At 44.1% G+C, this 19,830-nt stretch overlaps 1 protein-coding gene across 2 annotated transcripts in view; it reads right to left on the bottom strand.

Annotated features, from left to right (window-relative positions):
- CREB1 (cAMP responsive element binding protein 1) overlaps window positions 1–19,614 on the bottom strand; it is a 71,555-nt gene extending 51,941 nt beyond the window's left edge. The window contains exon 1 of one of the 2 annotated variants that reach the window (XM_040357369.1): window positions 19,372–19,614. The gene's annotated coding sequence lies outside the window, so the exon portion shown is untranslated. The remainder of the gene's footprint in view (window positions 1–19,371) is intronic. The other variant, XM_040357370.1, reaches the window with a different exon arrangement.
- Window positions 19,615–19,830: the final 216 nt, after the last annotated feature.

Here is a 19,830-nt window from a genome sequence, read left to right as displayed (position 1 = left end):
ATTGTTTCTCCCTGTGCCTAATACAGCACGCCAAGGGAGGGGGCGGGGCACAGCTGGCGGCGCGATGTCGGTGCAATCTATGTCCCTTCTGTGGTGGCCGTGCAGATGGAGAAATCGGATGGGAGCGGGAGCGGGGTCCGCCGCTGCCGATTTCACAAAAACGGTCGAACATCGGCCGACCTCTACTTGGCACACCTATTTTTTGGCAGTTTCTCCCATTCTTCTTTCTTCTCAAGCTCCATCAGGTTGGATGGTGAGAGTCGGTGCACAGCCATTTTTAGTCTCCAGAGATGTTCAATCGGGTTCAAGTCTGGACTCTCAAGGACATTCTCAGAGTTGTCTCAAAGCCACTATTTTGTCATCTTGGCTGTGTGCTTAGGGTCGTTTTCCTGTTGGAAAATTAACCTTTGCCCCAGTCTACGTTTCAGAGCAGGTTTTCATCAAGGATGTCTCTGTACATTGCTGCATTCATCTTTCTTCGATCCCAACTAGTCTCCCAGTTCATGCCACTGAAAAACATCCCCACAGCAGGACGTTGCCACCACCATGCTTCACAGTAGGGATGGTATTGGCCGGGTGATGAGCGTTGCCTGGTTTCCTCCAGACATGACACTTGTGCAAAAAATAGTAACAATTGCGCAACCCAAAAAACAAACTGCAACTAAATATATCAGTTGTGCGTCCTTCACATAATACAATTGAAAGCACTGGGAATGTATCCTATAAATCCTTCCCAAGAATGAATGTAAAACAATCACTGAAACAAACTGACTGAATTAAACGTCCATAGCAAATGACATTCACTGTGGATGGATGATGGATGGACCCCAAGGTAAAAAACGCAGGTGATAATACTGTTTTTCACACAACAGCCAGGTAATAATAAGCAATAATAAAAGTCCATTACATTACGTCCATTACAGAGATCATATGGGCACATACAGGAGGGATCAATCTGGTCACAGACCGATCAGCTCATTCGTCCAACCCGATCCTCTCCTCCACTTTTCAGTTCCAGGTGCGGTGGTGATCTCCGTGAAATGTTTTTTTCCCGGACTGGATTAGCTCATGCAGAATATTTAAAAAAGAAGGAAAAAAAGGAAGGCTTCACAGTGCAGTATATTTAGAACAAAAGTTTTTATTCTATTTGCTGGGCTACTGACATCTTTAGAAGCATAAAGTAGCAAACAATTAAAACGATACTTCTCAGCCGGCTCAAGCCCATCAGCTGGTTCGTGGTGACATCAGGTCATAATGCTCCACCCGACGCAGCGTTTCTCCGTAAGAGGCATCGGCAGGGAAAGGAGGCTCCAGATTGATCCCTCCTGTATGTGCCCATATGATCTCCGTAATGGAGATCCTACAGTTCTGGTAAGCGGCCTGTGTGGCTACTTTTATTATTGCCTATTACCTGGCTGTTGTGTGAAAAACAGTATTATCACCTGCGTTTTTTTAACTTAGGGTCCATCCATCATCCATCCACAGTGAATGTCATTTGCTATGGACGTTTATTTCAGTCAGTTTGTTTCAGTGTTCGTTTTACATTCATTCTTGGGAAGTATTTATAGGATACATTCCCAGTGCTTTCAAGTTTATTATGTGAAGGACGCACATCTGATATATTTGGTTGCACAGTTTGCTTTTTAGGTTGCGCAATTGTTACTATTTGCACATTTTTATGAGCTGAATATTCAGGCTCTCTGTTTTAGTTGCAGTACGATCAGATATTTATCTTTTATTGTTTTGTTTCACTTTGTTTATCCATTCTTGAATATTCACTTTTTTGTCATGGGATTAGTGCAGATTTATCACTTTTAACATGACATGACACTTGCCATTTAGGCCAAAAGAGTTCAATCTTTGTTTAATCAGACCAGAGAATTTTATTTCTCATGGTCCGAGTGTCCTTCAAGTGCCTTTTGGCAAACTCCAGGCGGGCTGTCATGTGCCTTTTACTGAGAAGTGGCTTCCGTCTGGCCACTCTACCATACAGGCTTGATTGGAGGAGTGCTGCAGAGATGGTTGTTCTTCTGGAAGGTTCTCTTCTCTCCAGAGAAATGCTAGAGCACTGTCTAACCATTGTGTTCTTGGTCACCTCCCTGACATAGGCCCCTTTCACACTGGGACAGGAGGCGCGGTGGCCGTATAGCGCCGCTATACCGTCGGAATTGGCGTGGGATTCGGCCGCTAGCGGTGCGGTATTAACCCCTGCTAGCAGCCGATAAAGGGTTAATACCTCCCGCAATGCGCCTCTGCAGAGGTGCATTGCGGGCGGTATTACCGCAGTTTCCCATTGTCTTAAAGGGAAGGAGCGGTATACACGCCGCTCCTCTCACCACTCCAAAGATGCTGCTGGCAGGAGATTTTTTTTTCTCTCCCGCCAGCGCATCGCCTCAGTGTGAAAGCCCTCGGGCTTTCACATTAAGTATGCAGTGCAGGAGTTTTTCAGGCGGTATAGCAGCGCTATTTTTAGCGCTGTACCGCCTGAAAAACTCCTCAGTGTGAAAGGGGTCTAAGGCTCTTCTCCCCGAATCACTCAGTTTGGCCGGGCGGCCAACTCTGGGAACAGTCCTGGTGGTTCCAAACTTCTTACATTTACAGATGACGGAGGCTCATTGGGACCTTCAATGCTGCAGAAATGTTTCTTGTCCAGATCTGTGTCTTGATACAATCCTGTCTCAGAAGTCTACAGACAATTCCTTGGACTTCATAGCTTGGTTTGTGCTTCGACATGCACTGTTAACTGAAGGACCTTATATAGACAGGTGTGTGCCTTTCCAAATCATGTGCAATTACCTGAATTCACCACAGATGGACTCCAATGAAATTGTAGAAACATCTCAGGGATGACCAGTGGAAACAGGACACGCCTGAAGTCCATTTTTGATGTCATGGCAAAGGCTGTAAATACTTATGTACATGGGATTTTTTTCGGTGTTTGTTTTTAATAAATTTACAAAGATTTCAAAACAAACTTCTTTTACGTTGTCATTATAGGATATCGTTTATAGAATTTTGTGGAAAATAATTTAAAGCAGAGGTCCGCCTGAAAAAAAGTCAGCAGCTACAAATACTGCAGCTGCCCACTTTTAGACCCCTTTCACCCTGAGGACGTTTTGCAGGTTATATAGCGTTAAAAATAGCAGCTGCAATCCGCCCCTAAACTGCTGCTCTATTCACTCCAGTGTGAAAGCCTGAGGGCTTTCACACTGGACGACGCACTGGCAGGGCGTCAGAAAAAGTCCTGCCAGCAGCTTCTTTGGAGCGCATTAGCAGCGGTGAACTCATCACCACTGTAGCGGCGCATTGCCGGCGGTATTAACCCTGTCTTGGCCGCTAGCGGATGTTAAAAGCACCCCGCTAGTGCCCGAAATGCGCAGCAAATCCGACAGTAAAATAGCTGTGTTTTACCGCTATTTTACTGCCGACGCTACGTACCAGTGTGAAAGGGGTCTTAAAATAAGGACACTTCGCTGTTCAGGACTCCTGCAATGTCTTCACGTGAAGCTGACCCTTCCCTCGGCTCTGGGTGGAGGCATCGGCATCTTCAGTAAGCCAATTGGGAAGTGAAGCCTTGAGGCTTCAAAGCCTGGTTCCCTAATGCGCATGCACGAGTCGCCTTGCGCGTTCCGAGTGGTCGCTGCTGTCTTCTGATAGCAAGGGTGAAGGAGGGGGTCGGATATGGCCTAGATCACCGTGGATACTGATGCGATCCTTTGCCGGAAGTGGGAGCAAATACCGGGATTAAACTGCTCCCCCCTCCCATGAAAGATGACAAATGCGACACTGGAGGGGGGGGGTGAGATCAGCGGAAGTTCCATTTATGGGTTGAACTCCACTTTAATACATTTTCCAGATTCGCTGTAAACATATTGTGGGGGCTTCTCATATTTGGACAGCAAAAGTGGAAAAGCACCTTAAGCCAAATATTTTTTGGGAAATAATTTCCATCGCATCGTTGTTTCCGTCTTTGTTCCATTGGCGAGAATTTCCTTCACTTTCCGTAAAAAAAAAAAAATAGGGGAGGAAACTTATTTTCTATGTACCCTGTTCACACCATAGATGTGCAGAAAAACAGTTTAACACACATTGTGTGAACAAGCCCGTTGTTGTCTTTGAAACAAGTGTTTATGCTAAATTGTCACCTAATTCCTGTGAAAATTCAAAATTTAGAATTTTCCATTTTAGTGTCCCATTGGAGAAAATTTACTTTTACTACCTGTATCAGAAACACAACTGGGAGAGGAAAAAGGGTTAAAAAGCACTGCTGCTTTAGCGGTTTTGGCAGAGCTAACCATTGATTTCAATGGCAGGGGCGTTTTAGCCCCAAAGATGCTGCTTGTAGGACTTTTCCCCCCCATCCTGCAAGTGCACCGCTCCAGCGTGAAAGCACTCTGGCTCTCACACTGGGGCTGCAGGGAGGCGTTTTTTAGGCACTTTACAGTGTCTGAAAAACACCTCAGTGTGAAAGTGGTCTTAATACACAAAAGTCTGCTACTGATGTCCTGCAGCTTGTCACTTCCAGTCTACAAGCACACAAACACAATTTGCACCCCATTACCAATGCCTAGTACACATGATAAAATCAGACGAAAAATACTGCATTCAACGTGATCTGATCATTAGTACACAGCTTTCAAGAGCCAATCACGACAGTTGATGTAAAAACATCCAAAAGGACCAGCATGAAAGGTTCTCATGTGATACCAGAACTAATGGTTTTTGTGCAATAAGTATGGTATTTGTACGAAAAAAAATAAAAAAAAAAATAGACCAAGCACGCTTGGAAACAAAAGAATACAATACTTCTAAAGTGGTCAGCTTCAGAAGTCATACGAGAAGATTTGTAACTTTAGTAACCTATTGGTTTTCAATAGGAGACTAGCATGGAGGAATAAAAAAAACAGGTGCCATTTGTCCAATATTCTTATTGGATTGGATTGGATTGGAATAAATACTTATAGAGCGCCGAATGCGAGTTGTGAAACTCGCGTCTTATCGTGTGTACTAGGCTTTAGGAACCGCTTCCTGATTGTGGCAGTGCATCATGCACAAGTAACGTGTTTGCACAATGGCTTGTAGTCTCAGTGGGGATGGATGCGACAGGGCGACAATACGGGAGGAGGTTGTCACCCCATGACAGGAAGGATCTTCAAAAGCAGGATCACCAGATACTTAAATGAGTGAGCAAATTTTAAAAGACTTCAAGCATTTTTTAAGTTATTTTAACATGATGCAGCTTATATGTGAGTGGGTTTGGATGTATTTTATGTTTCAATCTGTTTAGCGTAAATGTGACCACAATACTGGGCAATTTCACCCCATTCCTGCGCAGGCACATTTTTTTTTAGCTGTCATTTTCCTACTTTACTGATGGACATAAGCTTCCCTGATTGATACTGATGAAGAGGCTTCAATGAGGCTGCACTGATAATCAGTGTAAATGCTGTACTCGCTGTGCCCTAGTAGATCAGCTCTCTTCATCTCATAAGCCGCCTGTGTGGGGAAAGGAGAGACAATAACCAAGAAGTCCATTTACATGTGACCAGCAGTGATTGGACAGCTGATCACATAGTAAAAAATGGCACCTGTGATTGGCTCTTTAACCTGATCTGTGATCTGCTGTGTCCAAGGGACACAGCAATCACAGACACTTCACGATGCGCGTGGGAAAGCATGTCCTCAGGAGATCCAGCGGCATGTTCCCAGAACTGGAGAGCCATGCTGTAGCCGTATATAGGCTATAGTGCGGTGTTAACGTAAACAGCAATACAAATTACATGATTAATCATGTTAGTGGGTTATCTTCACAAATGTAGCCATGAATATGGCCAAATATAAATATGAGCAGCTGTGATGGACATACGATTTTAAAATAAAATTTGGACACCAACAGAGAATGCAATCTGTTAATAACACAGAGGAATAACACTACTCAAAATATAGCTAAAGCCAAAAGAAATTCCATTTTAGAGAGATTGGAAGGTGGTAAAATGACACTAAAGTCTTGGGTTTTTTTGTCTTTGAAAATAACGAACATGTTATACTTAGCTGCTCTGTGCAGGCGTTTTGCACAGAGCAGCCCGATCCTCATCTTGGGTCCCTCGCTGGCTCCTCCCTCCTGCTGAGTGCCCCCACAGCAATCAACTTGCTATGGGGGCATCCAAGTTGAGCTGCACCTCCATGTGTCCATTTAGACAAAAAGCCGCAATTCGGCCCCGTCCTCTCTATCCGCATTGGCTTACCAATTGATAGCAGCAGGAGCCAAAGCTCCACTGCTGTGTCTCAACCAATCAGGAGGGAGAGTCCCAGACGACTGGAGGAACTTCTGCACATTGCTGAACCGAGAGGGGGCTCAGGTAAGTATTAGGGGGAGCTGCTGCACACAGAAGTTTTTTGTTTCCCCTTTTACCTTAATGCAAAGAATGCATCAAGTTTAATAAAAAATAAAAATCTGACTTTACAACCACTTATTTTTTTTAAACCCTGGTGAGGCTTTTCTGCTGCCCGTGTTCCACTGTGGAGACCAACCACAGGAAATTAAATTCTCTTTCCTCGGTGATAGCAATTACAGAAACCATTGTCCCCATTAAATCATTTCTCCTCTATGGTGTAGAAATAATGGATTTCTCATCACAGTTTCTACAAGAGAGACTTGTCAACAAGACCAATAAAAAAGGTAGGCAAATCTCCCAAACAGGGACACAGATCGCAATAAAAACTTTATTTGTACCACTGATCTGGGTTTATTAACGGTTTATGAAAGAGATGTTTCTCCCCCGATCATCTGCACACACTGAGAAGCTGTAACTGACTGACACAGAAATGGGCAGTTTATGAAGCTGCGATCTGAACACTTCACTGGCGATCTGTGTCAGAATTCACCCTCCACGATTCACCATCTCAGAGCTGGTGAATCGGGGAGTGAAGAGAGAATCTCGGGGAACTGAGTGGGAAGAATGAAGATTCTTAGCTTCCTTTTACCTCGATCAGACTCCCCCGCAGCACCCTCCCCCAAGACATTAAACGTGTCCCCCTGCCGTGTGTGCAATATATAACACATACATACATATATATATATATATATATATATATATATATATATATATATATATATATATATACATACACACACACACACACACACGTGTGTTATGTGGATATACACAGTATCTGAAGAGGAGGAGAGAAAAAAAAAAAAAAGAAGAAGGAGTACACCCCTCACATTTTTGTAAATATTTTATTACATTTTTTTCATGCGACAACACTGAGGAAATTACACTTTGCTACAATGTAAGTGAGTAGTGAGTGTACAGCTTGTATAACAGTGTAAATTTGCTGTCCCCTAAAAATACCTCAACACACTCAACTAAACCAATGGCAACAACTGAGTACACCCCTAAGTCAAAATGTCCAAATTGGGCCCAAAGTGTCAATATTTTGTGCGGCCATCATTATTTTCCAGCACTGTCTTAACTCTATTGGGCATGGAGTTTACCAGAGCTTCACAGGTTGCTACTGGAGTCCTCTTCCACTCCTCCATAATGACACTGAGCTGGTGAATGTCAAAGACTGAGCTCCTCCACCTTCAGTTTGAGGATTCTCAACAGATGCTTAACAGGGTTTAGGTCTGGAGACATGCTTGGTCAGTCCAGCACCTTTACCCACAGGAAGGGGATCGTGCTTTACTTGAGTATGTCACAGTACGTGTTGACATTTATGGTTCCCTCGAACTGTAGCTCCCCAGTTCCGGCAGCACTCATGCAGCCACCGACCATGACACTCCCACCACCATGCTTGACTGTAGGCAAGACACACTTGTCTTTGTAGTCATCACCTGGTTGCCACCACAAACACTTGACACCCTCTGAACCAAATAAGTTTATCTTGGTCTCATCAGACCACAGGACATGGTTCCAGCAATCAATGTCCTTATAGTCTGCTTGCCTTCAAACTGTTTGCAGGCTTTCTTGTGCATCATCTTTAGAAGAGGCTTCCTTCTGGGAATGCCATGTAGCCATGTAGACCAATCTGATGCAGTGTGTGGAGTATGGTCTGAGCACCGAGAGGCTGACACCCCCCACCCCTTCAACCTCTGCAGCAATGCTGGCATCACTCATACCTCTATCTCCCAAAGACAACCTCTTGATATGACGCTGAACACATGCGCTCAACTTCTTTGGTTGACCATGGCGAGGTCTGTTCTGAGTGAAATCTGTCCTGTTAAACCACTGTATGGTCTTGGCCACTGTGCTGTAGCTCAGTTTCAGGGTCTTGGCAATATTCTTATAGCCTAGGCCATCTTTCTGTAGAGCAACAATTCTTTTTTTACAGATCCTCAGAGTTCTTTGCCGTGAGGTGCCATGTTGAACTTTCAGTGACCAGTATGAGAGGGGAAGAGCGATAACACCAAATTTAACACACTTCAAACCTGAGACCTTGTCACACAAGTCACATGACAACGGGGAGGAAAAATGGCTACAGTGGGTACAGAAAATATTCAGACCTCCTTACATTTTTTACTCTGTTATATTGCAGCCATTTGCTAAAATCATTTGTTTGCTCATTAATGTACACACAGCACCCCATATTGACAGAAAAACACAATTGTTGACAAGTTTGCAGATAAAAATAAATAAATAAATGAATGAAATATCACATCATCCTTAGTATTCAGACCCTTTGCTCAGTATTTAGTAGAAGCACCCTTTTGATCTAATACAGCCATGAGTCTTTTTGGGAAAGATGCAACAAGTTATTGGATTTGGGGATCCTCTGCCATTCCTCCTTGCAGATCTTCTCCAGTTCTGTCAGGTTGGATGGTAAACGTTGGTGGACAGCCATTTTTAGGTCTCTCCAGAGATGCTCAATTGAGTGCAAGTCAGGGCTCTGGCTGGGCCATTCAAGAACAGTCACGGAGTTTTTGTGAAGCCACTCCATTATTTTAGCTCTGTGCTTAGGGTCATTGTCTTGTTGGAAGGTAAACCTTCAGCCCAGTCTGAGGTCCTGAGCACTCTGGAGAAGGTTTGCGTCCAGGATATCCCTGTACTTGGCCGCATTCATCTTTCCCTCAATTGCAACCAGTCGTCCGGTACTGCAGCTGAAAAACACCCCTACAGAATGATGCTGCCGCCACCATGCTTCACTGTTGGGACTGAATTGGTCAGGTGATGAGCAATGCCTGGTTTTCTCCCCACATACTGCTTAGAATTAAGGCCAAAAAGTTCTATCTTGGTCTCATCAGACCAGAGAATCTTATTTCTCACCATCTTGGAGTCCTTCAGGTGCAAGACACATGAAAGCCATGCAGGCTTTCATGTGTCTTGCACTGAGGAGAGGCTTCCATCGGGCCACTGGAGGGTTGTAGTGATGGTACAACTTTCTCCCATCTCTCGACTGCATCTCTGGAGCTCAGCCATAGTGATCTTTGGGTTTTTCTTTACCTCTCTCACCAAGGCTCTTCTCCCCGATAGCTCAGTTTTGCCAGACGGCCAGCTCTAGGAATGGTTCTGGTCGTCCCAAACGTCTTCCATTTAAGGATTATGGAGGTCATTGTGCTCTTAGGAACCTTAAGTACAGAATTTTTTTTTTGTAACCTTGGCCGGATCTGTGCCTTGTCACAATTCTGTCTCTGAGCTCTCCAGGCAGTTCCTTTGACCTTATGATTCTCATTTGCTCTGACATGCACTGTAAGGTCTTATATAGACAGGTGTGTGGCTGTCCTAATCAAGTCCAATCAGTATAATCAAACACAGTTGGACTCAAATGAAGGTATAGAACCATCTCAAGGATGATCAGAAGAAATGGACAGTACCCGAATTAAATATATGTGCCACAGCAAAGGGTCTGAATACTTAGGACCATGTGATATTTCAGTTTATTTTTTTTATTTTTTTTTTAATCTGCAAAAATTTCAACAATTCTGTGTTTTTATGTCAATATGGGGTGCTGTGTGTACATTAATGAGGAAACAAATGAACTTAAAATGATTTTAGAAAATGGCTGCAGCATGACAAAGAGTGAAACATTTAAGGGGGTCTGAATACTTTCCATACCCACTGTAATTGGGCCCAATTTGGACATTTTCACTTAGGGGTGTACTCACTTTTGTTGCCAGCGGTTTAGACATTAATGGCTATGTATTGAGTTATTTTGAGGGGACAGCAAATCCATACAAGTTATACACTTACTACTTGTAGCAAAGAGTAGTTTCTTCAGTGTTGTCACATAAAAAGATATAAAAATAAATAGCAATAATTTGAGGGGTGTACTCAATTTTGTAAGCTACTGTATATATTGTGTATATTTACTAACATGGAGGAGAGCGGTCTCCTCTAGGAATGTTCCTGTACTCAGCAGTGATAAGTTTCCCTCTCCTTACTAAAACCGACACCTGGAGTGTTTCAGTGAATTTATGGTACTGTAATCTCACAAGATTCCAGTATCAGGGAGAGTTCTCCACTGTTTGTAGATCGCTTCACAAAAGAAGACGCGGTCTACACCGCTTCATAAACTGGCACTCACAGGAGAACGATGTCCTCTGTGAATGCCAGAGAATGGAGCAGTCGATATTTTCCACTGCTTCATAAACAGACACCTAAATTTACACTTGCAAAATTCTAAGGCCCCTTTCACATTGGAGCGGGAGCCGCGGTGGCGGTATAACGCTGCTAAAAATAGCGGCGCTATACCACCGGGACTGCTGCAGAAATCGGCCACTAGCGGTGCGGTATTAACCCCCACTAGCGGCCGATAAAGGGTTAATACCGCCCGCAATGCGCCTCTGCAGAGGCACATTGCAGGCGGTATTGCCGCGGTTTCCCATTGTTTTAAATGGGAAGAAGCAGTACACATGCCGCTCCTCTCACCGATTCAAAGATGCTGCTGACAGGAGATTTGTTTCTCTCCCGCCAGCGCATCGCCTCAGTGTGAAAGCCCTCGGGCTTTCACATTGAGTAGGCAGTGAAGGAGTTTCAGGTGGTATAGCAGCGCTATTTTTGGCACTGTACCGCCTGAAAAACTCCTCAGTGTGAAAGGGGTCTTACGCTAAGATGAACAAAAATCAGCTACCATTAACACCATATCTGCACCCTAGATGCCTTCAGATTAGTTTTTCCCTTTTACTGGGGGGGGCTTGGCTTTATCACCTCACTGATATTTAATAGACACCACTACTCAAAACACACTGTAACTGCGCCATAACTACTACAGGTGCATTTACAGCATGCCATCAGACATGGATTGAAGGAGTTGACAAGCTTCACCTCCTCCTAGACTCGAAATGTAGCTTCATTTGTGCAGTGAAGTGACAAAAACACTGCATGTTTTTTGAAATGTGGACAGCTGTCTGCTACCAATATCATCCATTGTAGGTTGCTTTGCTAGGTGTTTGGGGAGCAGCAAAACACACACACACACACACACACACACACACACACCAAATGCCAGTTTCTAATGCCAGTGTGAAGAGACTAACACTAAACTAAAAGTTGTTCCTTCAAGTGCCATTTTCAATGGCATGAAACACACAACACGCAGATGTGAGCAATCTTGGCATTGCAGTGGGTAAGTCCATTCAATATAAATAGGCTACCTTATGGCAATATATTTATGCACCCCGAACAATAAAAATTAACCCTTGATTTAAAGTACACCTGTGCCCAGACAACAGACATTCAATTATCTATATTATCTTAGCTTGCATTAAAAGAAGCCATGACTCACCTTCCTTGCTGTGTATACTGGGAAGTAAAGTTGCATGTTCTCAAAGAACACAACAGACTAGTTGCTTTTGAACCAGCTAAGGTATGTTAGAGGGCTGGCAAGCTACTAAAATCTGCTTACATTTATTTACAACACCTATATCTACAGAGATGAATGGGTTCTTATTTAAAAATATTTCCTTTTTCAGAATACAGTATGTAATACTTTTAATGTGCATAGTCTGAACAGGGGTTCACTCTAAGGGCTCCTGCAAACGACTGCCAAAAAGCAGTGTTATTTTCAGTAAAGGTGTTTATTCTACGGATCTGAATGGGGTTCCATTGTTCTTCTTAAATCAAATACAGAGGCAATTATTTAATATGACAGAGTAGATACATTTATATAATCTTACAGATACAACGCGCCCTTTGAAGGCAACCATAATTCCTAAACGGCCCACAATGAAGTTGAGTTTGACACCCATGGTTCAAACTGTATGATCTTTTTGCCAGCAAGATCTTACATGGATGACAATATCACCATAGCCCCGTGCATGTACCCCAAAGCCTCGCACACATGATACGATTTTTGTCAGGGGATTGCCTGTTGACAGACTGTAGTCCTAAAATCTTACCGTTAGTACGCTCCTTTTGACACCTGTTGTCCAACTTTCAGCCAACAAATGTTGGATGACAGACTAGTAAACTTTTGGCGGACAAAAGGTTTGATGTCAGATTTTCGTATGGTCAGTACACAAATCCATCACACAAAAGTCAAAAGTACAAACACACATGCTTGGAATCAATGCTCACTAAACACGAAATTAGCAGAAGGGGCCCCAAAGTATGGCGCTCAAGAGCTGAAATTCCTCGTAGTATGTCACTACGTTCGTGTTTGTGGCACGACATTTCTGTACCGTTAATATGCAAGACAAGATCCTGGCACATGCCCTTTCAACAAAAATCAGACGCTCAGTTGTCCAAACGTATCGTGTGTACGAGGCTTAAAGGGACACTAAAGGAATTTTTTTTTTTAGCTAAATAGCTTCCTTTACCTTGCTGCAGTCCTGGTTTCATGTCCTCATTGTTCGTTTTTGCTTTGATGTTGCTGTAAATCCTCTCTGTTTTGGACACTTCCTGGTTGCCTGTTTCCTGATAACCACAGTACTGGGAGATTTCTCACGGTGGTCACTAATCAAGGAGGTGTGATTACTGTGTGTAAAACGAAACTGGATTGGTGCTGAGGAGTTTTAGACAAAGTATCACTGCTCTTTATTGGCTGACTGCCCTCTAGTGGCTCTCTGTACATCAGAGAACCAGCAAACAACAGCAAAAACGAAACTACACTGCAGGCACATTATATGATTGTTTTTTTTATCAATTTTTAATCATTTTTAAAAGGAATCAGTTAACTATTATGTCTCTATGCCCTGTAAACAGTCATTTCAGCTAAAAAAAATTTTTCCTTTAGTGACCCTTTAAGGCTCCATTCATATATGCTGCCACTTTTTAAAGCGGAGTTCCGGACACAATTTCACTTTTTAAATATAAATACCCCTGTAATACACAAGCTTAATGTATTCTAGAAAAGTTAGTCTGTAAACTAAGGTATGTTTTGTTAGGTTGTTACAGCATTTAGACACTTTATAAAATAGAAATAGACTGGGGCCATCTTAAGTGTGGGCATCATGAAGCCAGACTGTATGACTTCCTGGATTTCAGCCTTGCAAATCTCGCACATGCTCAGTGCTGCACAAGCAGTGTCAGATCAGGTTTCAGCACCTGTGCTGTCCAAGTCACATGATTCTTTGAGACTGGGGAATGCACAGACTCCTGGAAAGTTACACCCACTACATTCCCAGGAGTCTGTGTGGTGTAGGTTAGGAAGCTTAAGCACCTAGGTGCAGGAAGTGGGAAGATTAACTATTCTGCCTAGCAACAACACTTTGAAGGCATCTAAAAAAAAATTATATTTATGGGTGGAACTCCACTTTAAGTGCAGACCACCCTGGAGTTGTGTGAACTGGATCCATTGAGAGCCGGTCACACTCTCCTGTCATGTGCATCCAATTCGCATGTGTGTGCACCCAGCACAAGTCTCATGATACAATATGGCAATACAATTGTTGTACAGCCAATTTTAGTTCTACCAAAACCAAGTAATATGAGGACCTACCCAATCAACGTTTACTTACAGGAGGTCTTTGTACTACATTACTAGTTGGCAGATCTAAAAGGAGGCAGATTGTAACGTGTGTCGTGAGCTTAGTTAGTTCACGCAGAGTGCACCAAAAAGTATGCCCGCAGAGGGCTGTTTATACCCACATTGAGAAGTACAGGTGTTCGTCATCTAGGAGTGCAATGGATCATCATTGATCTGAACGGGTCACCGCGTTCAGATTGGCACACCACGTGATCTGCGGATTGCAGCCATGGCTTAGGCCTAGCTACGGGGGGGTGGCCATCTGGGTACACCCGGCAGCAGCGGCCTAGGTGAGCTCCCCAGAGCGGCGAGCCGACTGGGAGATGTGGATAATACAGTGGGGAGAGATGTTACAGTGGGGACTATATATATATATATATATATATATATATATATATATATATATATATATATGTATATATATGGTGGTGATCCGTGACTCTGATCCGAGGAACGATCCAAACCGTGAGTTTTTTGATCCGTTGCTTGCACCCCTATCTTCATCCCTGTGCTAGTCATGTCAATACGGATGCAGCAGCTGCAGGGACACAGCCGCTGTTCCCAATTTGACATCTGTGTGGATGTAAATGCGTGAGAGTCCCCAAACTCAAAATGTGTTCAGGGCTGTGCACCCACACAGATTTTACATTGGAACAGCGGCTGTGTCCATGCAGCTGCAGTGTCCCAGTTGACATCAATGGGACTGCCAGCATGGAAATTAATGGAACTTATGTGCATCCCTGTGCAGGTAAACACAACTTTCCACAGGCATACACTTTAAGGTACCCTGAGTGAATCAACTCTCTCTTACATTGAGCATCAGTTTTGGGTGGGTTAACCCTGTATTTTAGGGACTGCAACTACGGCACCCTGACCTGCAGCTGAACTCCTCCATGTAGGTTCTGCCATCAAAATAAGGTTTGATGCACACAGAACTTTAAAAAAATACTGCTGTTACAGGTGTTCATGTTTTTTTAGCCTACATGGATCCATGCACACTAAGAGCAGGAAAATCTACATAAATATAAAAAAAAGAAAAAAGGAAGATGCTCATCGTGGCTCGTATTGTGCAACAGTTTATTGGCATTTGCGTTTATAAGCATTTTATGCCAAGACATTTCCCTCTGCTCATTTTTATTATAATCAATGTACACTGAATACTCCTAAATGCTGCATTTAGTGTTTTTTCTGCCTGAAAACTAATTTAAAAAAAAAAAAAAAAAAAAACACACTTGTAGTTGACCTTTTGTCTGCCTCAGCTTTTTTTTTTTTTTTTTAATCTGCCTCTAAAATGCCCTAATATGTATTAACAGTGACACAGGATAACACTGAGCTGCTTCTATTTTTAAAAAAAAGTGCATTCAGGAGAGGAACTGAAAAGCAGATAGAATGCAAAAATATGTATTGCCTTGAGGCATTAACGCATTCAAATAGCCAGAATAAATTCATATTTAGGCGAATAGAATTCGCCAACACTTAAATGCTAGAGGCACCTAGAAATGCGTTCAATACAATTTTTTTAAGCAACTTTTTCCTGCCAGGAGTTTTGCCATTGAGAGGTACATGAACAGACACCCTGTGAATAGGAGCCCCAAAGCTGGGTACACATTTGCCAGCAGGAACTACCAACTTTCGGCCCATGTGTAAAGCTCCAAATCAGTCTCACAGCCAGCTTATGTTCAACAAGCATACTGGAAAACCAATGGCAGTCAGCGCTGATCAGTGTGTTCTGGCAGGGTGGCATTCCCCCTCTCTGAGTACAACAGCTCAGCGGGGAAGATCGCCACACTAACAATAAATGGGTTAGTAAGGTGACCTGAGCTGGGTATAATAAATTGAGAAAAAAAAAAAAAAAAACACACCCTGGAAGTCATAAAGACTGTTACAGACAGATGTTGCAAGTGTCTCTCATGTGTTCTAAAAGTAGTAAAGGATGTGCCAAATTCATGTACCTGTCTAGACCTTGTACTTGAATTTGGCATAGGCTGCGTCACTACTAGAATACAGTCAAGAAGACACTTTAAAAGAAAGATAGCATTCTCCCCCCCCCCCCCCCATGCTCAATTAGCCTTGGCAAAATGTTTACATTTGGTGCGTTCAATGACACAATGTAAAACTGGCGCATTTTAAAAAACGACCTGAATTTGATGCACGAGTCGCTGTCAGAACCAAAAGGGCTCGTTTACACTTGCTTCAAAACATGGCTTCAGAAACACTTTAAAGCTCTTTAAACACCAGTTAAAGCTTGTCACTAAATAACATGGTCCGCTTACAATCCTCTTTACACCTTGCATTTGCTTAAAAAATTATATCCCATGTCACTTTAATGGCGTTTCAAAGCCTCCATAGAAGTCTATGACAAAGCTCATTTGAAGCATCTAAAGCTTGTGAAAGGCTTTAATTCAACTTTAGCTTCACTTTGTTTTGGACAAATAGCAGGTATGATATATCAAAACACACACAGAGCATCTGCCAAGCTTCATTAAAGCATGATGAAATGGTAGGTGCTTAAGGGGGAGTTCACCCGAAAAAAAATTTTTTACATTAGATTGAGGCTCATTTTGGGAAGCAGAATGGGGTGGTTTTTTTTTTTAAATCGAAGCAGTACTTACCCTTTTAGAGAGCGATGTTCTACGCCACTTCCGGGTATGGTCTTCGGGACTGGACGTTCCTGTTTGATTGACAGGCTTCCGACGGTCGCATACATCGCGTCACGAGTAGCCGAAAGAAGCCGAACGTCGGTGTGGCTCTATACGGCGCCTGCGCACCAACGTTCGGCTACTTTCGGAAAATCATGACGCGTAGTATGCGACCGTCGGAAGCCTGTCAATCAAATAGGATAGGAACGCCCAGTCCCGCAGCCCATACCCGGAAGCAGCAGAGAAGATCTCTCTCTAAAACGGTAAGTACTGCTTTGATTTTTAAAAAAACACCCGATTCTGCTTTCCAAAATGAGCCTCAATCTAAGGTTAAAAATTGAGTTTTTGGGTGAACCTCCACTTTAAGCTTAGGTTCACACTGACAGCAGGATTGAAATTGTGCGAGTTCAGCTGAACTCCAGAAGTCAGTCCGACTTTGGGGGCGATTTCAGTTATATGTGCAGGTTCCTGCACAGATGGCTATACAAATCGCACCCCGAAATTACCAAGAGTAGTATAGAGACTATTTTGTGCAATCGACGCGGCATCAAATCGATGCGGATAGTGCCGTTGCCGGTAAAAGCCAGTGATTTGGCATGCGATTTGACATGTCAAATAGCATTAATGTGAACCTAGGCTTAATGTGTGCTTTAGTCGAAGCAAGTGTAAATGAGCTCTAAAAGGAGTTATTTACTAAAGTCAAAGTGCACTTGAAATTGCACTTGGAAGTGCTGTAGATCCGAGGGGGACATGCAAGGAAAATAAACAGCATTTTAGCTTGCACATGATTGGATAATAAAAGCAGCAGAGCTTCCCCTCAGATTTACAGCGACTGCACTTCCAAGTGCAATTTCAAGTGCATTTTGCACTTGTAGTGTAAAGTGGATTTACCTTTCGTTAAAGTGGTTGTAAATCTTGGAAAAAAAAAATACCTGCAAGACAAAGCCATAATGAGCTAGTATAACTAGCATACTAGCTCATTATGCATTACTTACCTTAGACCATAGCCCACAAATCCATCCTGCAGCCGCAATCCATCGATCCTGGAGGTTACTTTCTGATATCGCCGCTCCGGTACTGTAATTGGCCGGAGCGGCGATGACGTCACTACGCAAATGCGCGGGAGCCAAACACGGCATTGCCGAGTTTAGCACAGCTATTGTCAGTGCGCCTGCGTGCCGATGTCTACGGTGCATGCGCCATGGACAGCGGTCCCGTCATTCGGCGAATATCTCCTTAACCGAACAGGTTGAGGAGATATTGCCAACACCTATTCTAAGGCTTACCTGTAGGTGTAACTTGCAAAAGTGTGTTTACAACAACTTTATTAACCCCATAAGTGTCGCAAATGCTCCGTGAATTTGAAACAATCCATGGAATTCATAAAGACTGGCACAGATAATAAGATTTTGCAAAAGTCTCTCTCATGCAATCTAAAAGTGATGAAGAATGCGCCTAAATCATGGACTAGTTTACAACTTATACTTCCATTTGGCTCATATCGCACCGCTTTTTAGGATTCACCTGAAACACATAAAATACAGAGTTGGTCTTGATTAGCGAAATTTTTACATTTGGCACATTCAATGTGGCACAATGTAAAAGTGGCGCATTTTAGAACGACCTGAATTTGGTGGACGAGTTGCGGTCAGAACCAAAAGGATAGCAAATGCTTCATGAATTGGGCGCAATACATAAACAAGAGGGATTAAAACGACAGAAAAGTAGCGCAGCAGCTTTATTAAATTCCCCCCATAGCGGGTTAAAGATTCGTATAGCAATCCTGCTTGGACATTGAAGAGGAGGGTACACATGAAAAATTGTAGGTTAGTGCAAATAAAACATAAATAAAAAAAAAAGTGGATAGTACTCAATTGTTTCCATAGCAATCCAAAAACGTCTTTAGCGAACAAAAGCAGATGGATGCACAGAGGCCCTCAAACAATAATCCAGAGATAGTGGGATCGGGTGATGGGATTGTATGGTGTATGCGATTGTATGTAGAATGTGATGTGCTGTTGTCAGTCCACAAAGGCAGCATTGTATACATGTCCATAGATCGCACACACAGCACAGCTTGCTGTCACCAGTGCCCGGCTCCCATCATACACATCCCCGGTGTAGCCCCCCCTGATGGCTCGGATCACCAGGAGCAGATTGAGGCGAGCCCTGATTTTACCCTCCGGACTCGGAGAAGAGCAAAACCACAACTGACCGAACCTCACCCTGGCCATCCGGACAGCCTGCCCTGCTCTGACCCTACACCCTCCATAGACACACAGCAGACATGACATGCATGGAGCCCGGGGCCGCTCTCTGTCCTCCCCGGAGACGAGGCAGACATGGTGGGGGACAAGGCACCGCACAGGGGGGAACTCCTTCACAAAAAATGCCCTCCGGAATCCCCCATGCCTGTTGTGCAGTGGGCGCTGTATCGCGATAGAAGGGGTCCCCTGTCGCGACAGTGAGGGAGGAAGGAAGCCCCGGCTCCCCGGTGACCCCCCATGTCTGCCTCGCACACCCCCGGCTCAGGCCGCCGGCTGCCTCCCTCCTATGGGCCGCCATTATCCTTTGTTTCGCGGCTCTTTTTTTTTTTTTTCTCTCTCTTCCTGTCCGCCTGTAGCCGGGGCCTCTCCGTCCTCACAGAGCCGCCACAACATGGCGAGCTGGCGGGAAAATGAGAGAAAATCTCGGCGGGTGTAATACTTCCATAGAGCCCCCGAGCTCCCCTCAGCGTGTGGCCGTGTGAGTGTGAAGAGAGCCCCGGGGCTGCGGCCTGCTCCATGTCTCTGCTCCAGCCTCTCCCTCTCCTCCTCCTTCCTCTTACCGGGTTACACTGCCTCTCCTCCGTCACTGCTTTCGTTCGCGGCTGGGATCTCGCTGGGCTTTTTTTATTCTCTTCCCCACCACGTAACACACCGCGTCAAACTACACCTCCGCCGCGTCACTGTGTAGCTCGCTCCTCTCTCTCCTTCCTCTGCTGGGCGGCTTCTTTTTTTTTTCTCTTTTTTTTTTTCCAGTCTCCACCAGGCGCGGCGTTGTGCGGCGGGTTCTACTTCGACAGGACACAGCCCGAGTTCGGCACAGCGAGCAGCCAATCAGCGGACAGAGAGGGCGGAGCGGATTGCGTGGGAGTGCTGCGCATGCGCGCCAGAAGACGGAAACAAATTCGAAGAAGACATGGCAGCGGTGTGTGTTTGTTGTGCGCGTTGTGATATCAATTTTGCGGTCTCTGGTCTTTAGTAGAGTTCAAACGATGGCTTCTCGTGATGTCGTATATAATCTC

This window comes from Rana temporaria, chromosome 6 (genome assembly GCF_905171775.1).
Source record: "Rana temporaria chromosome 6, aRanTem1.1, whole genome shotgun sequence".
Lineage (NCBI taxonomy): Eukaryota > Metazoa > Chordata > Amphibia > Anura > Ranidae > Rana > Rana temporaria.
Note: the sequence above shows the minus strand (reverse complement) of the source record. Positions and strands in the feature narration are given on the sequence as shown.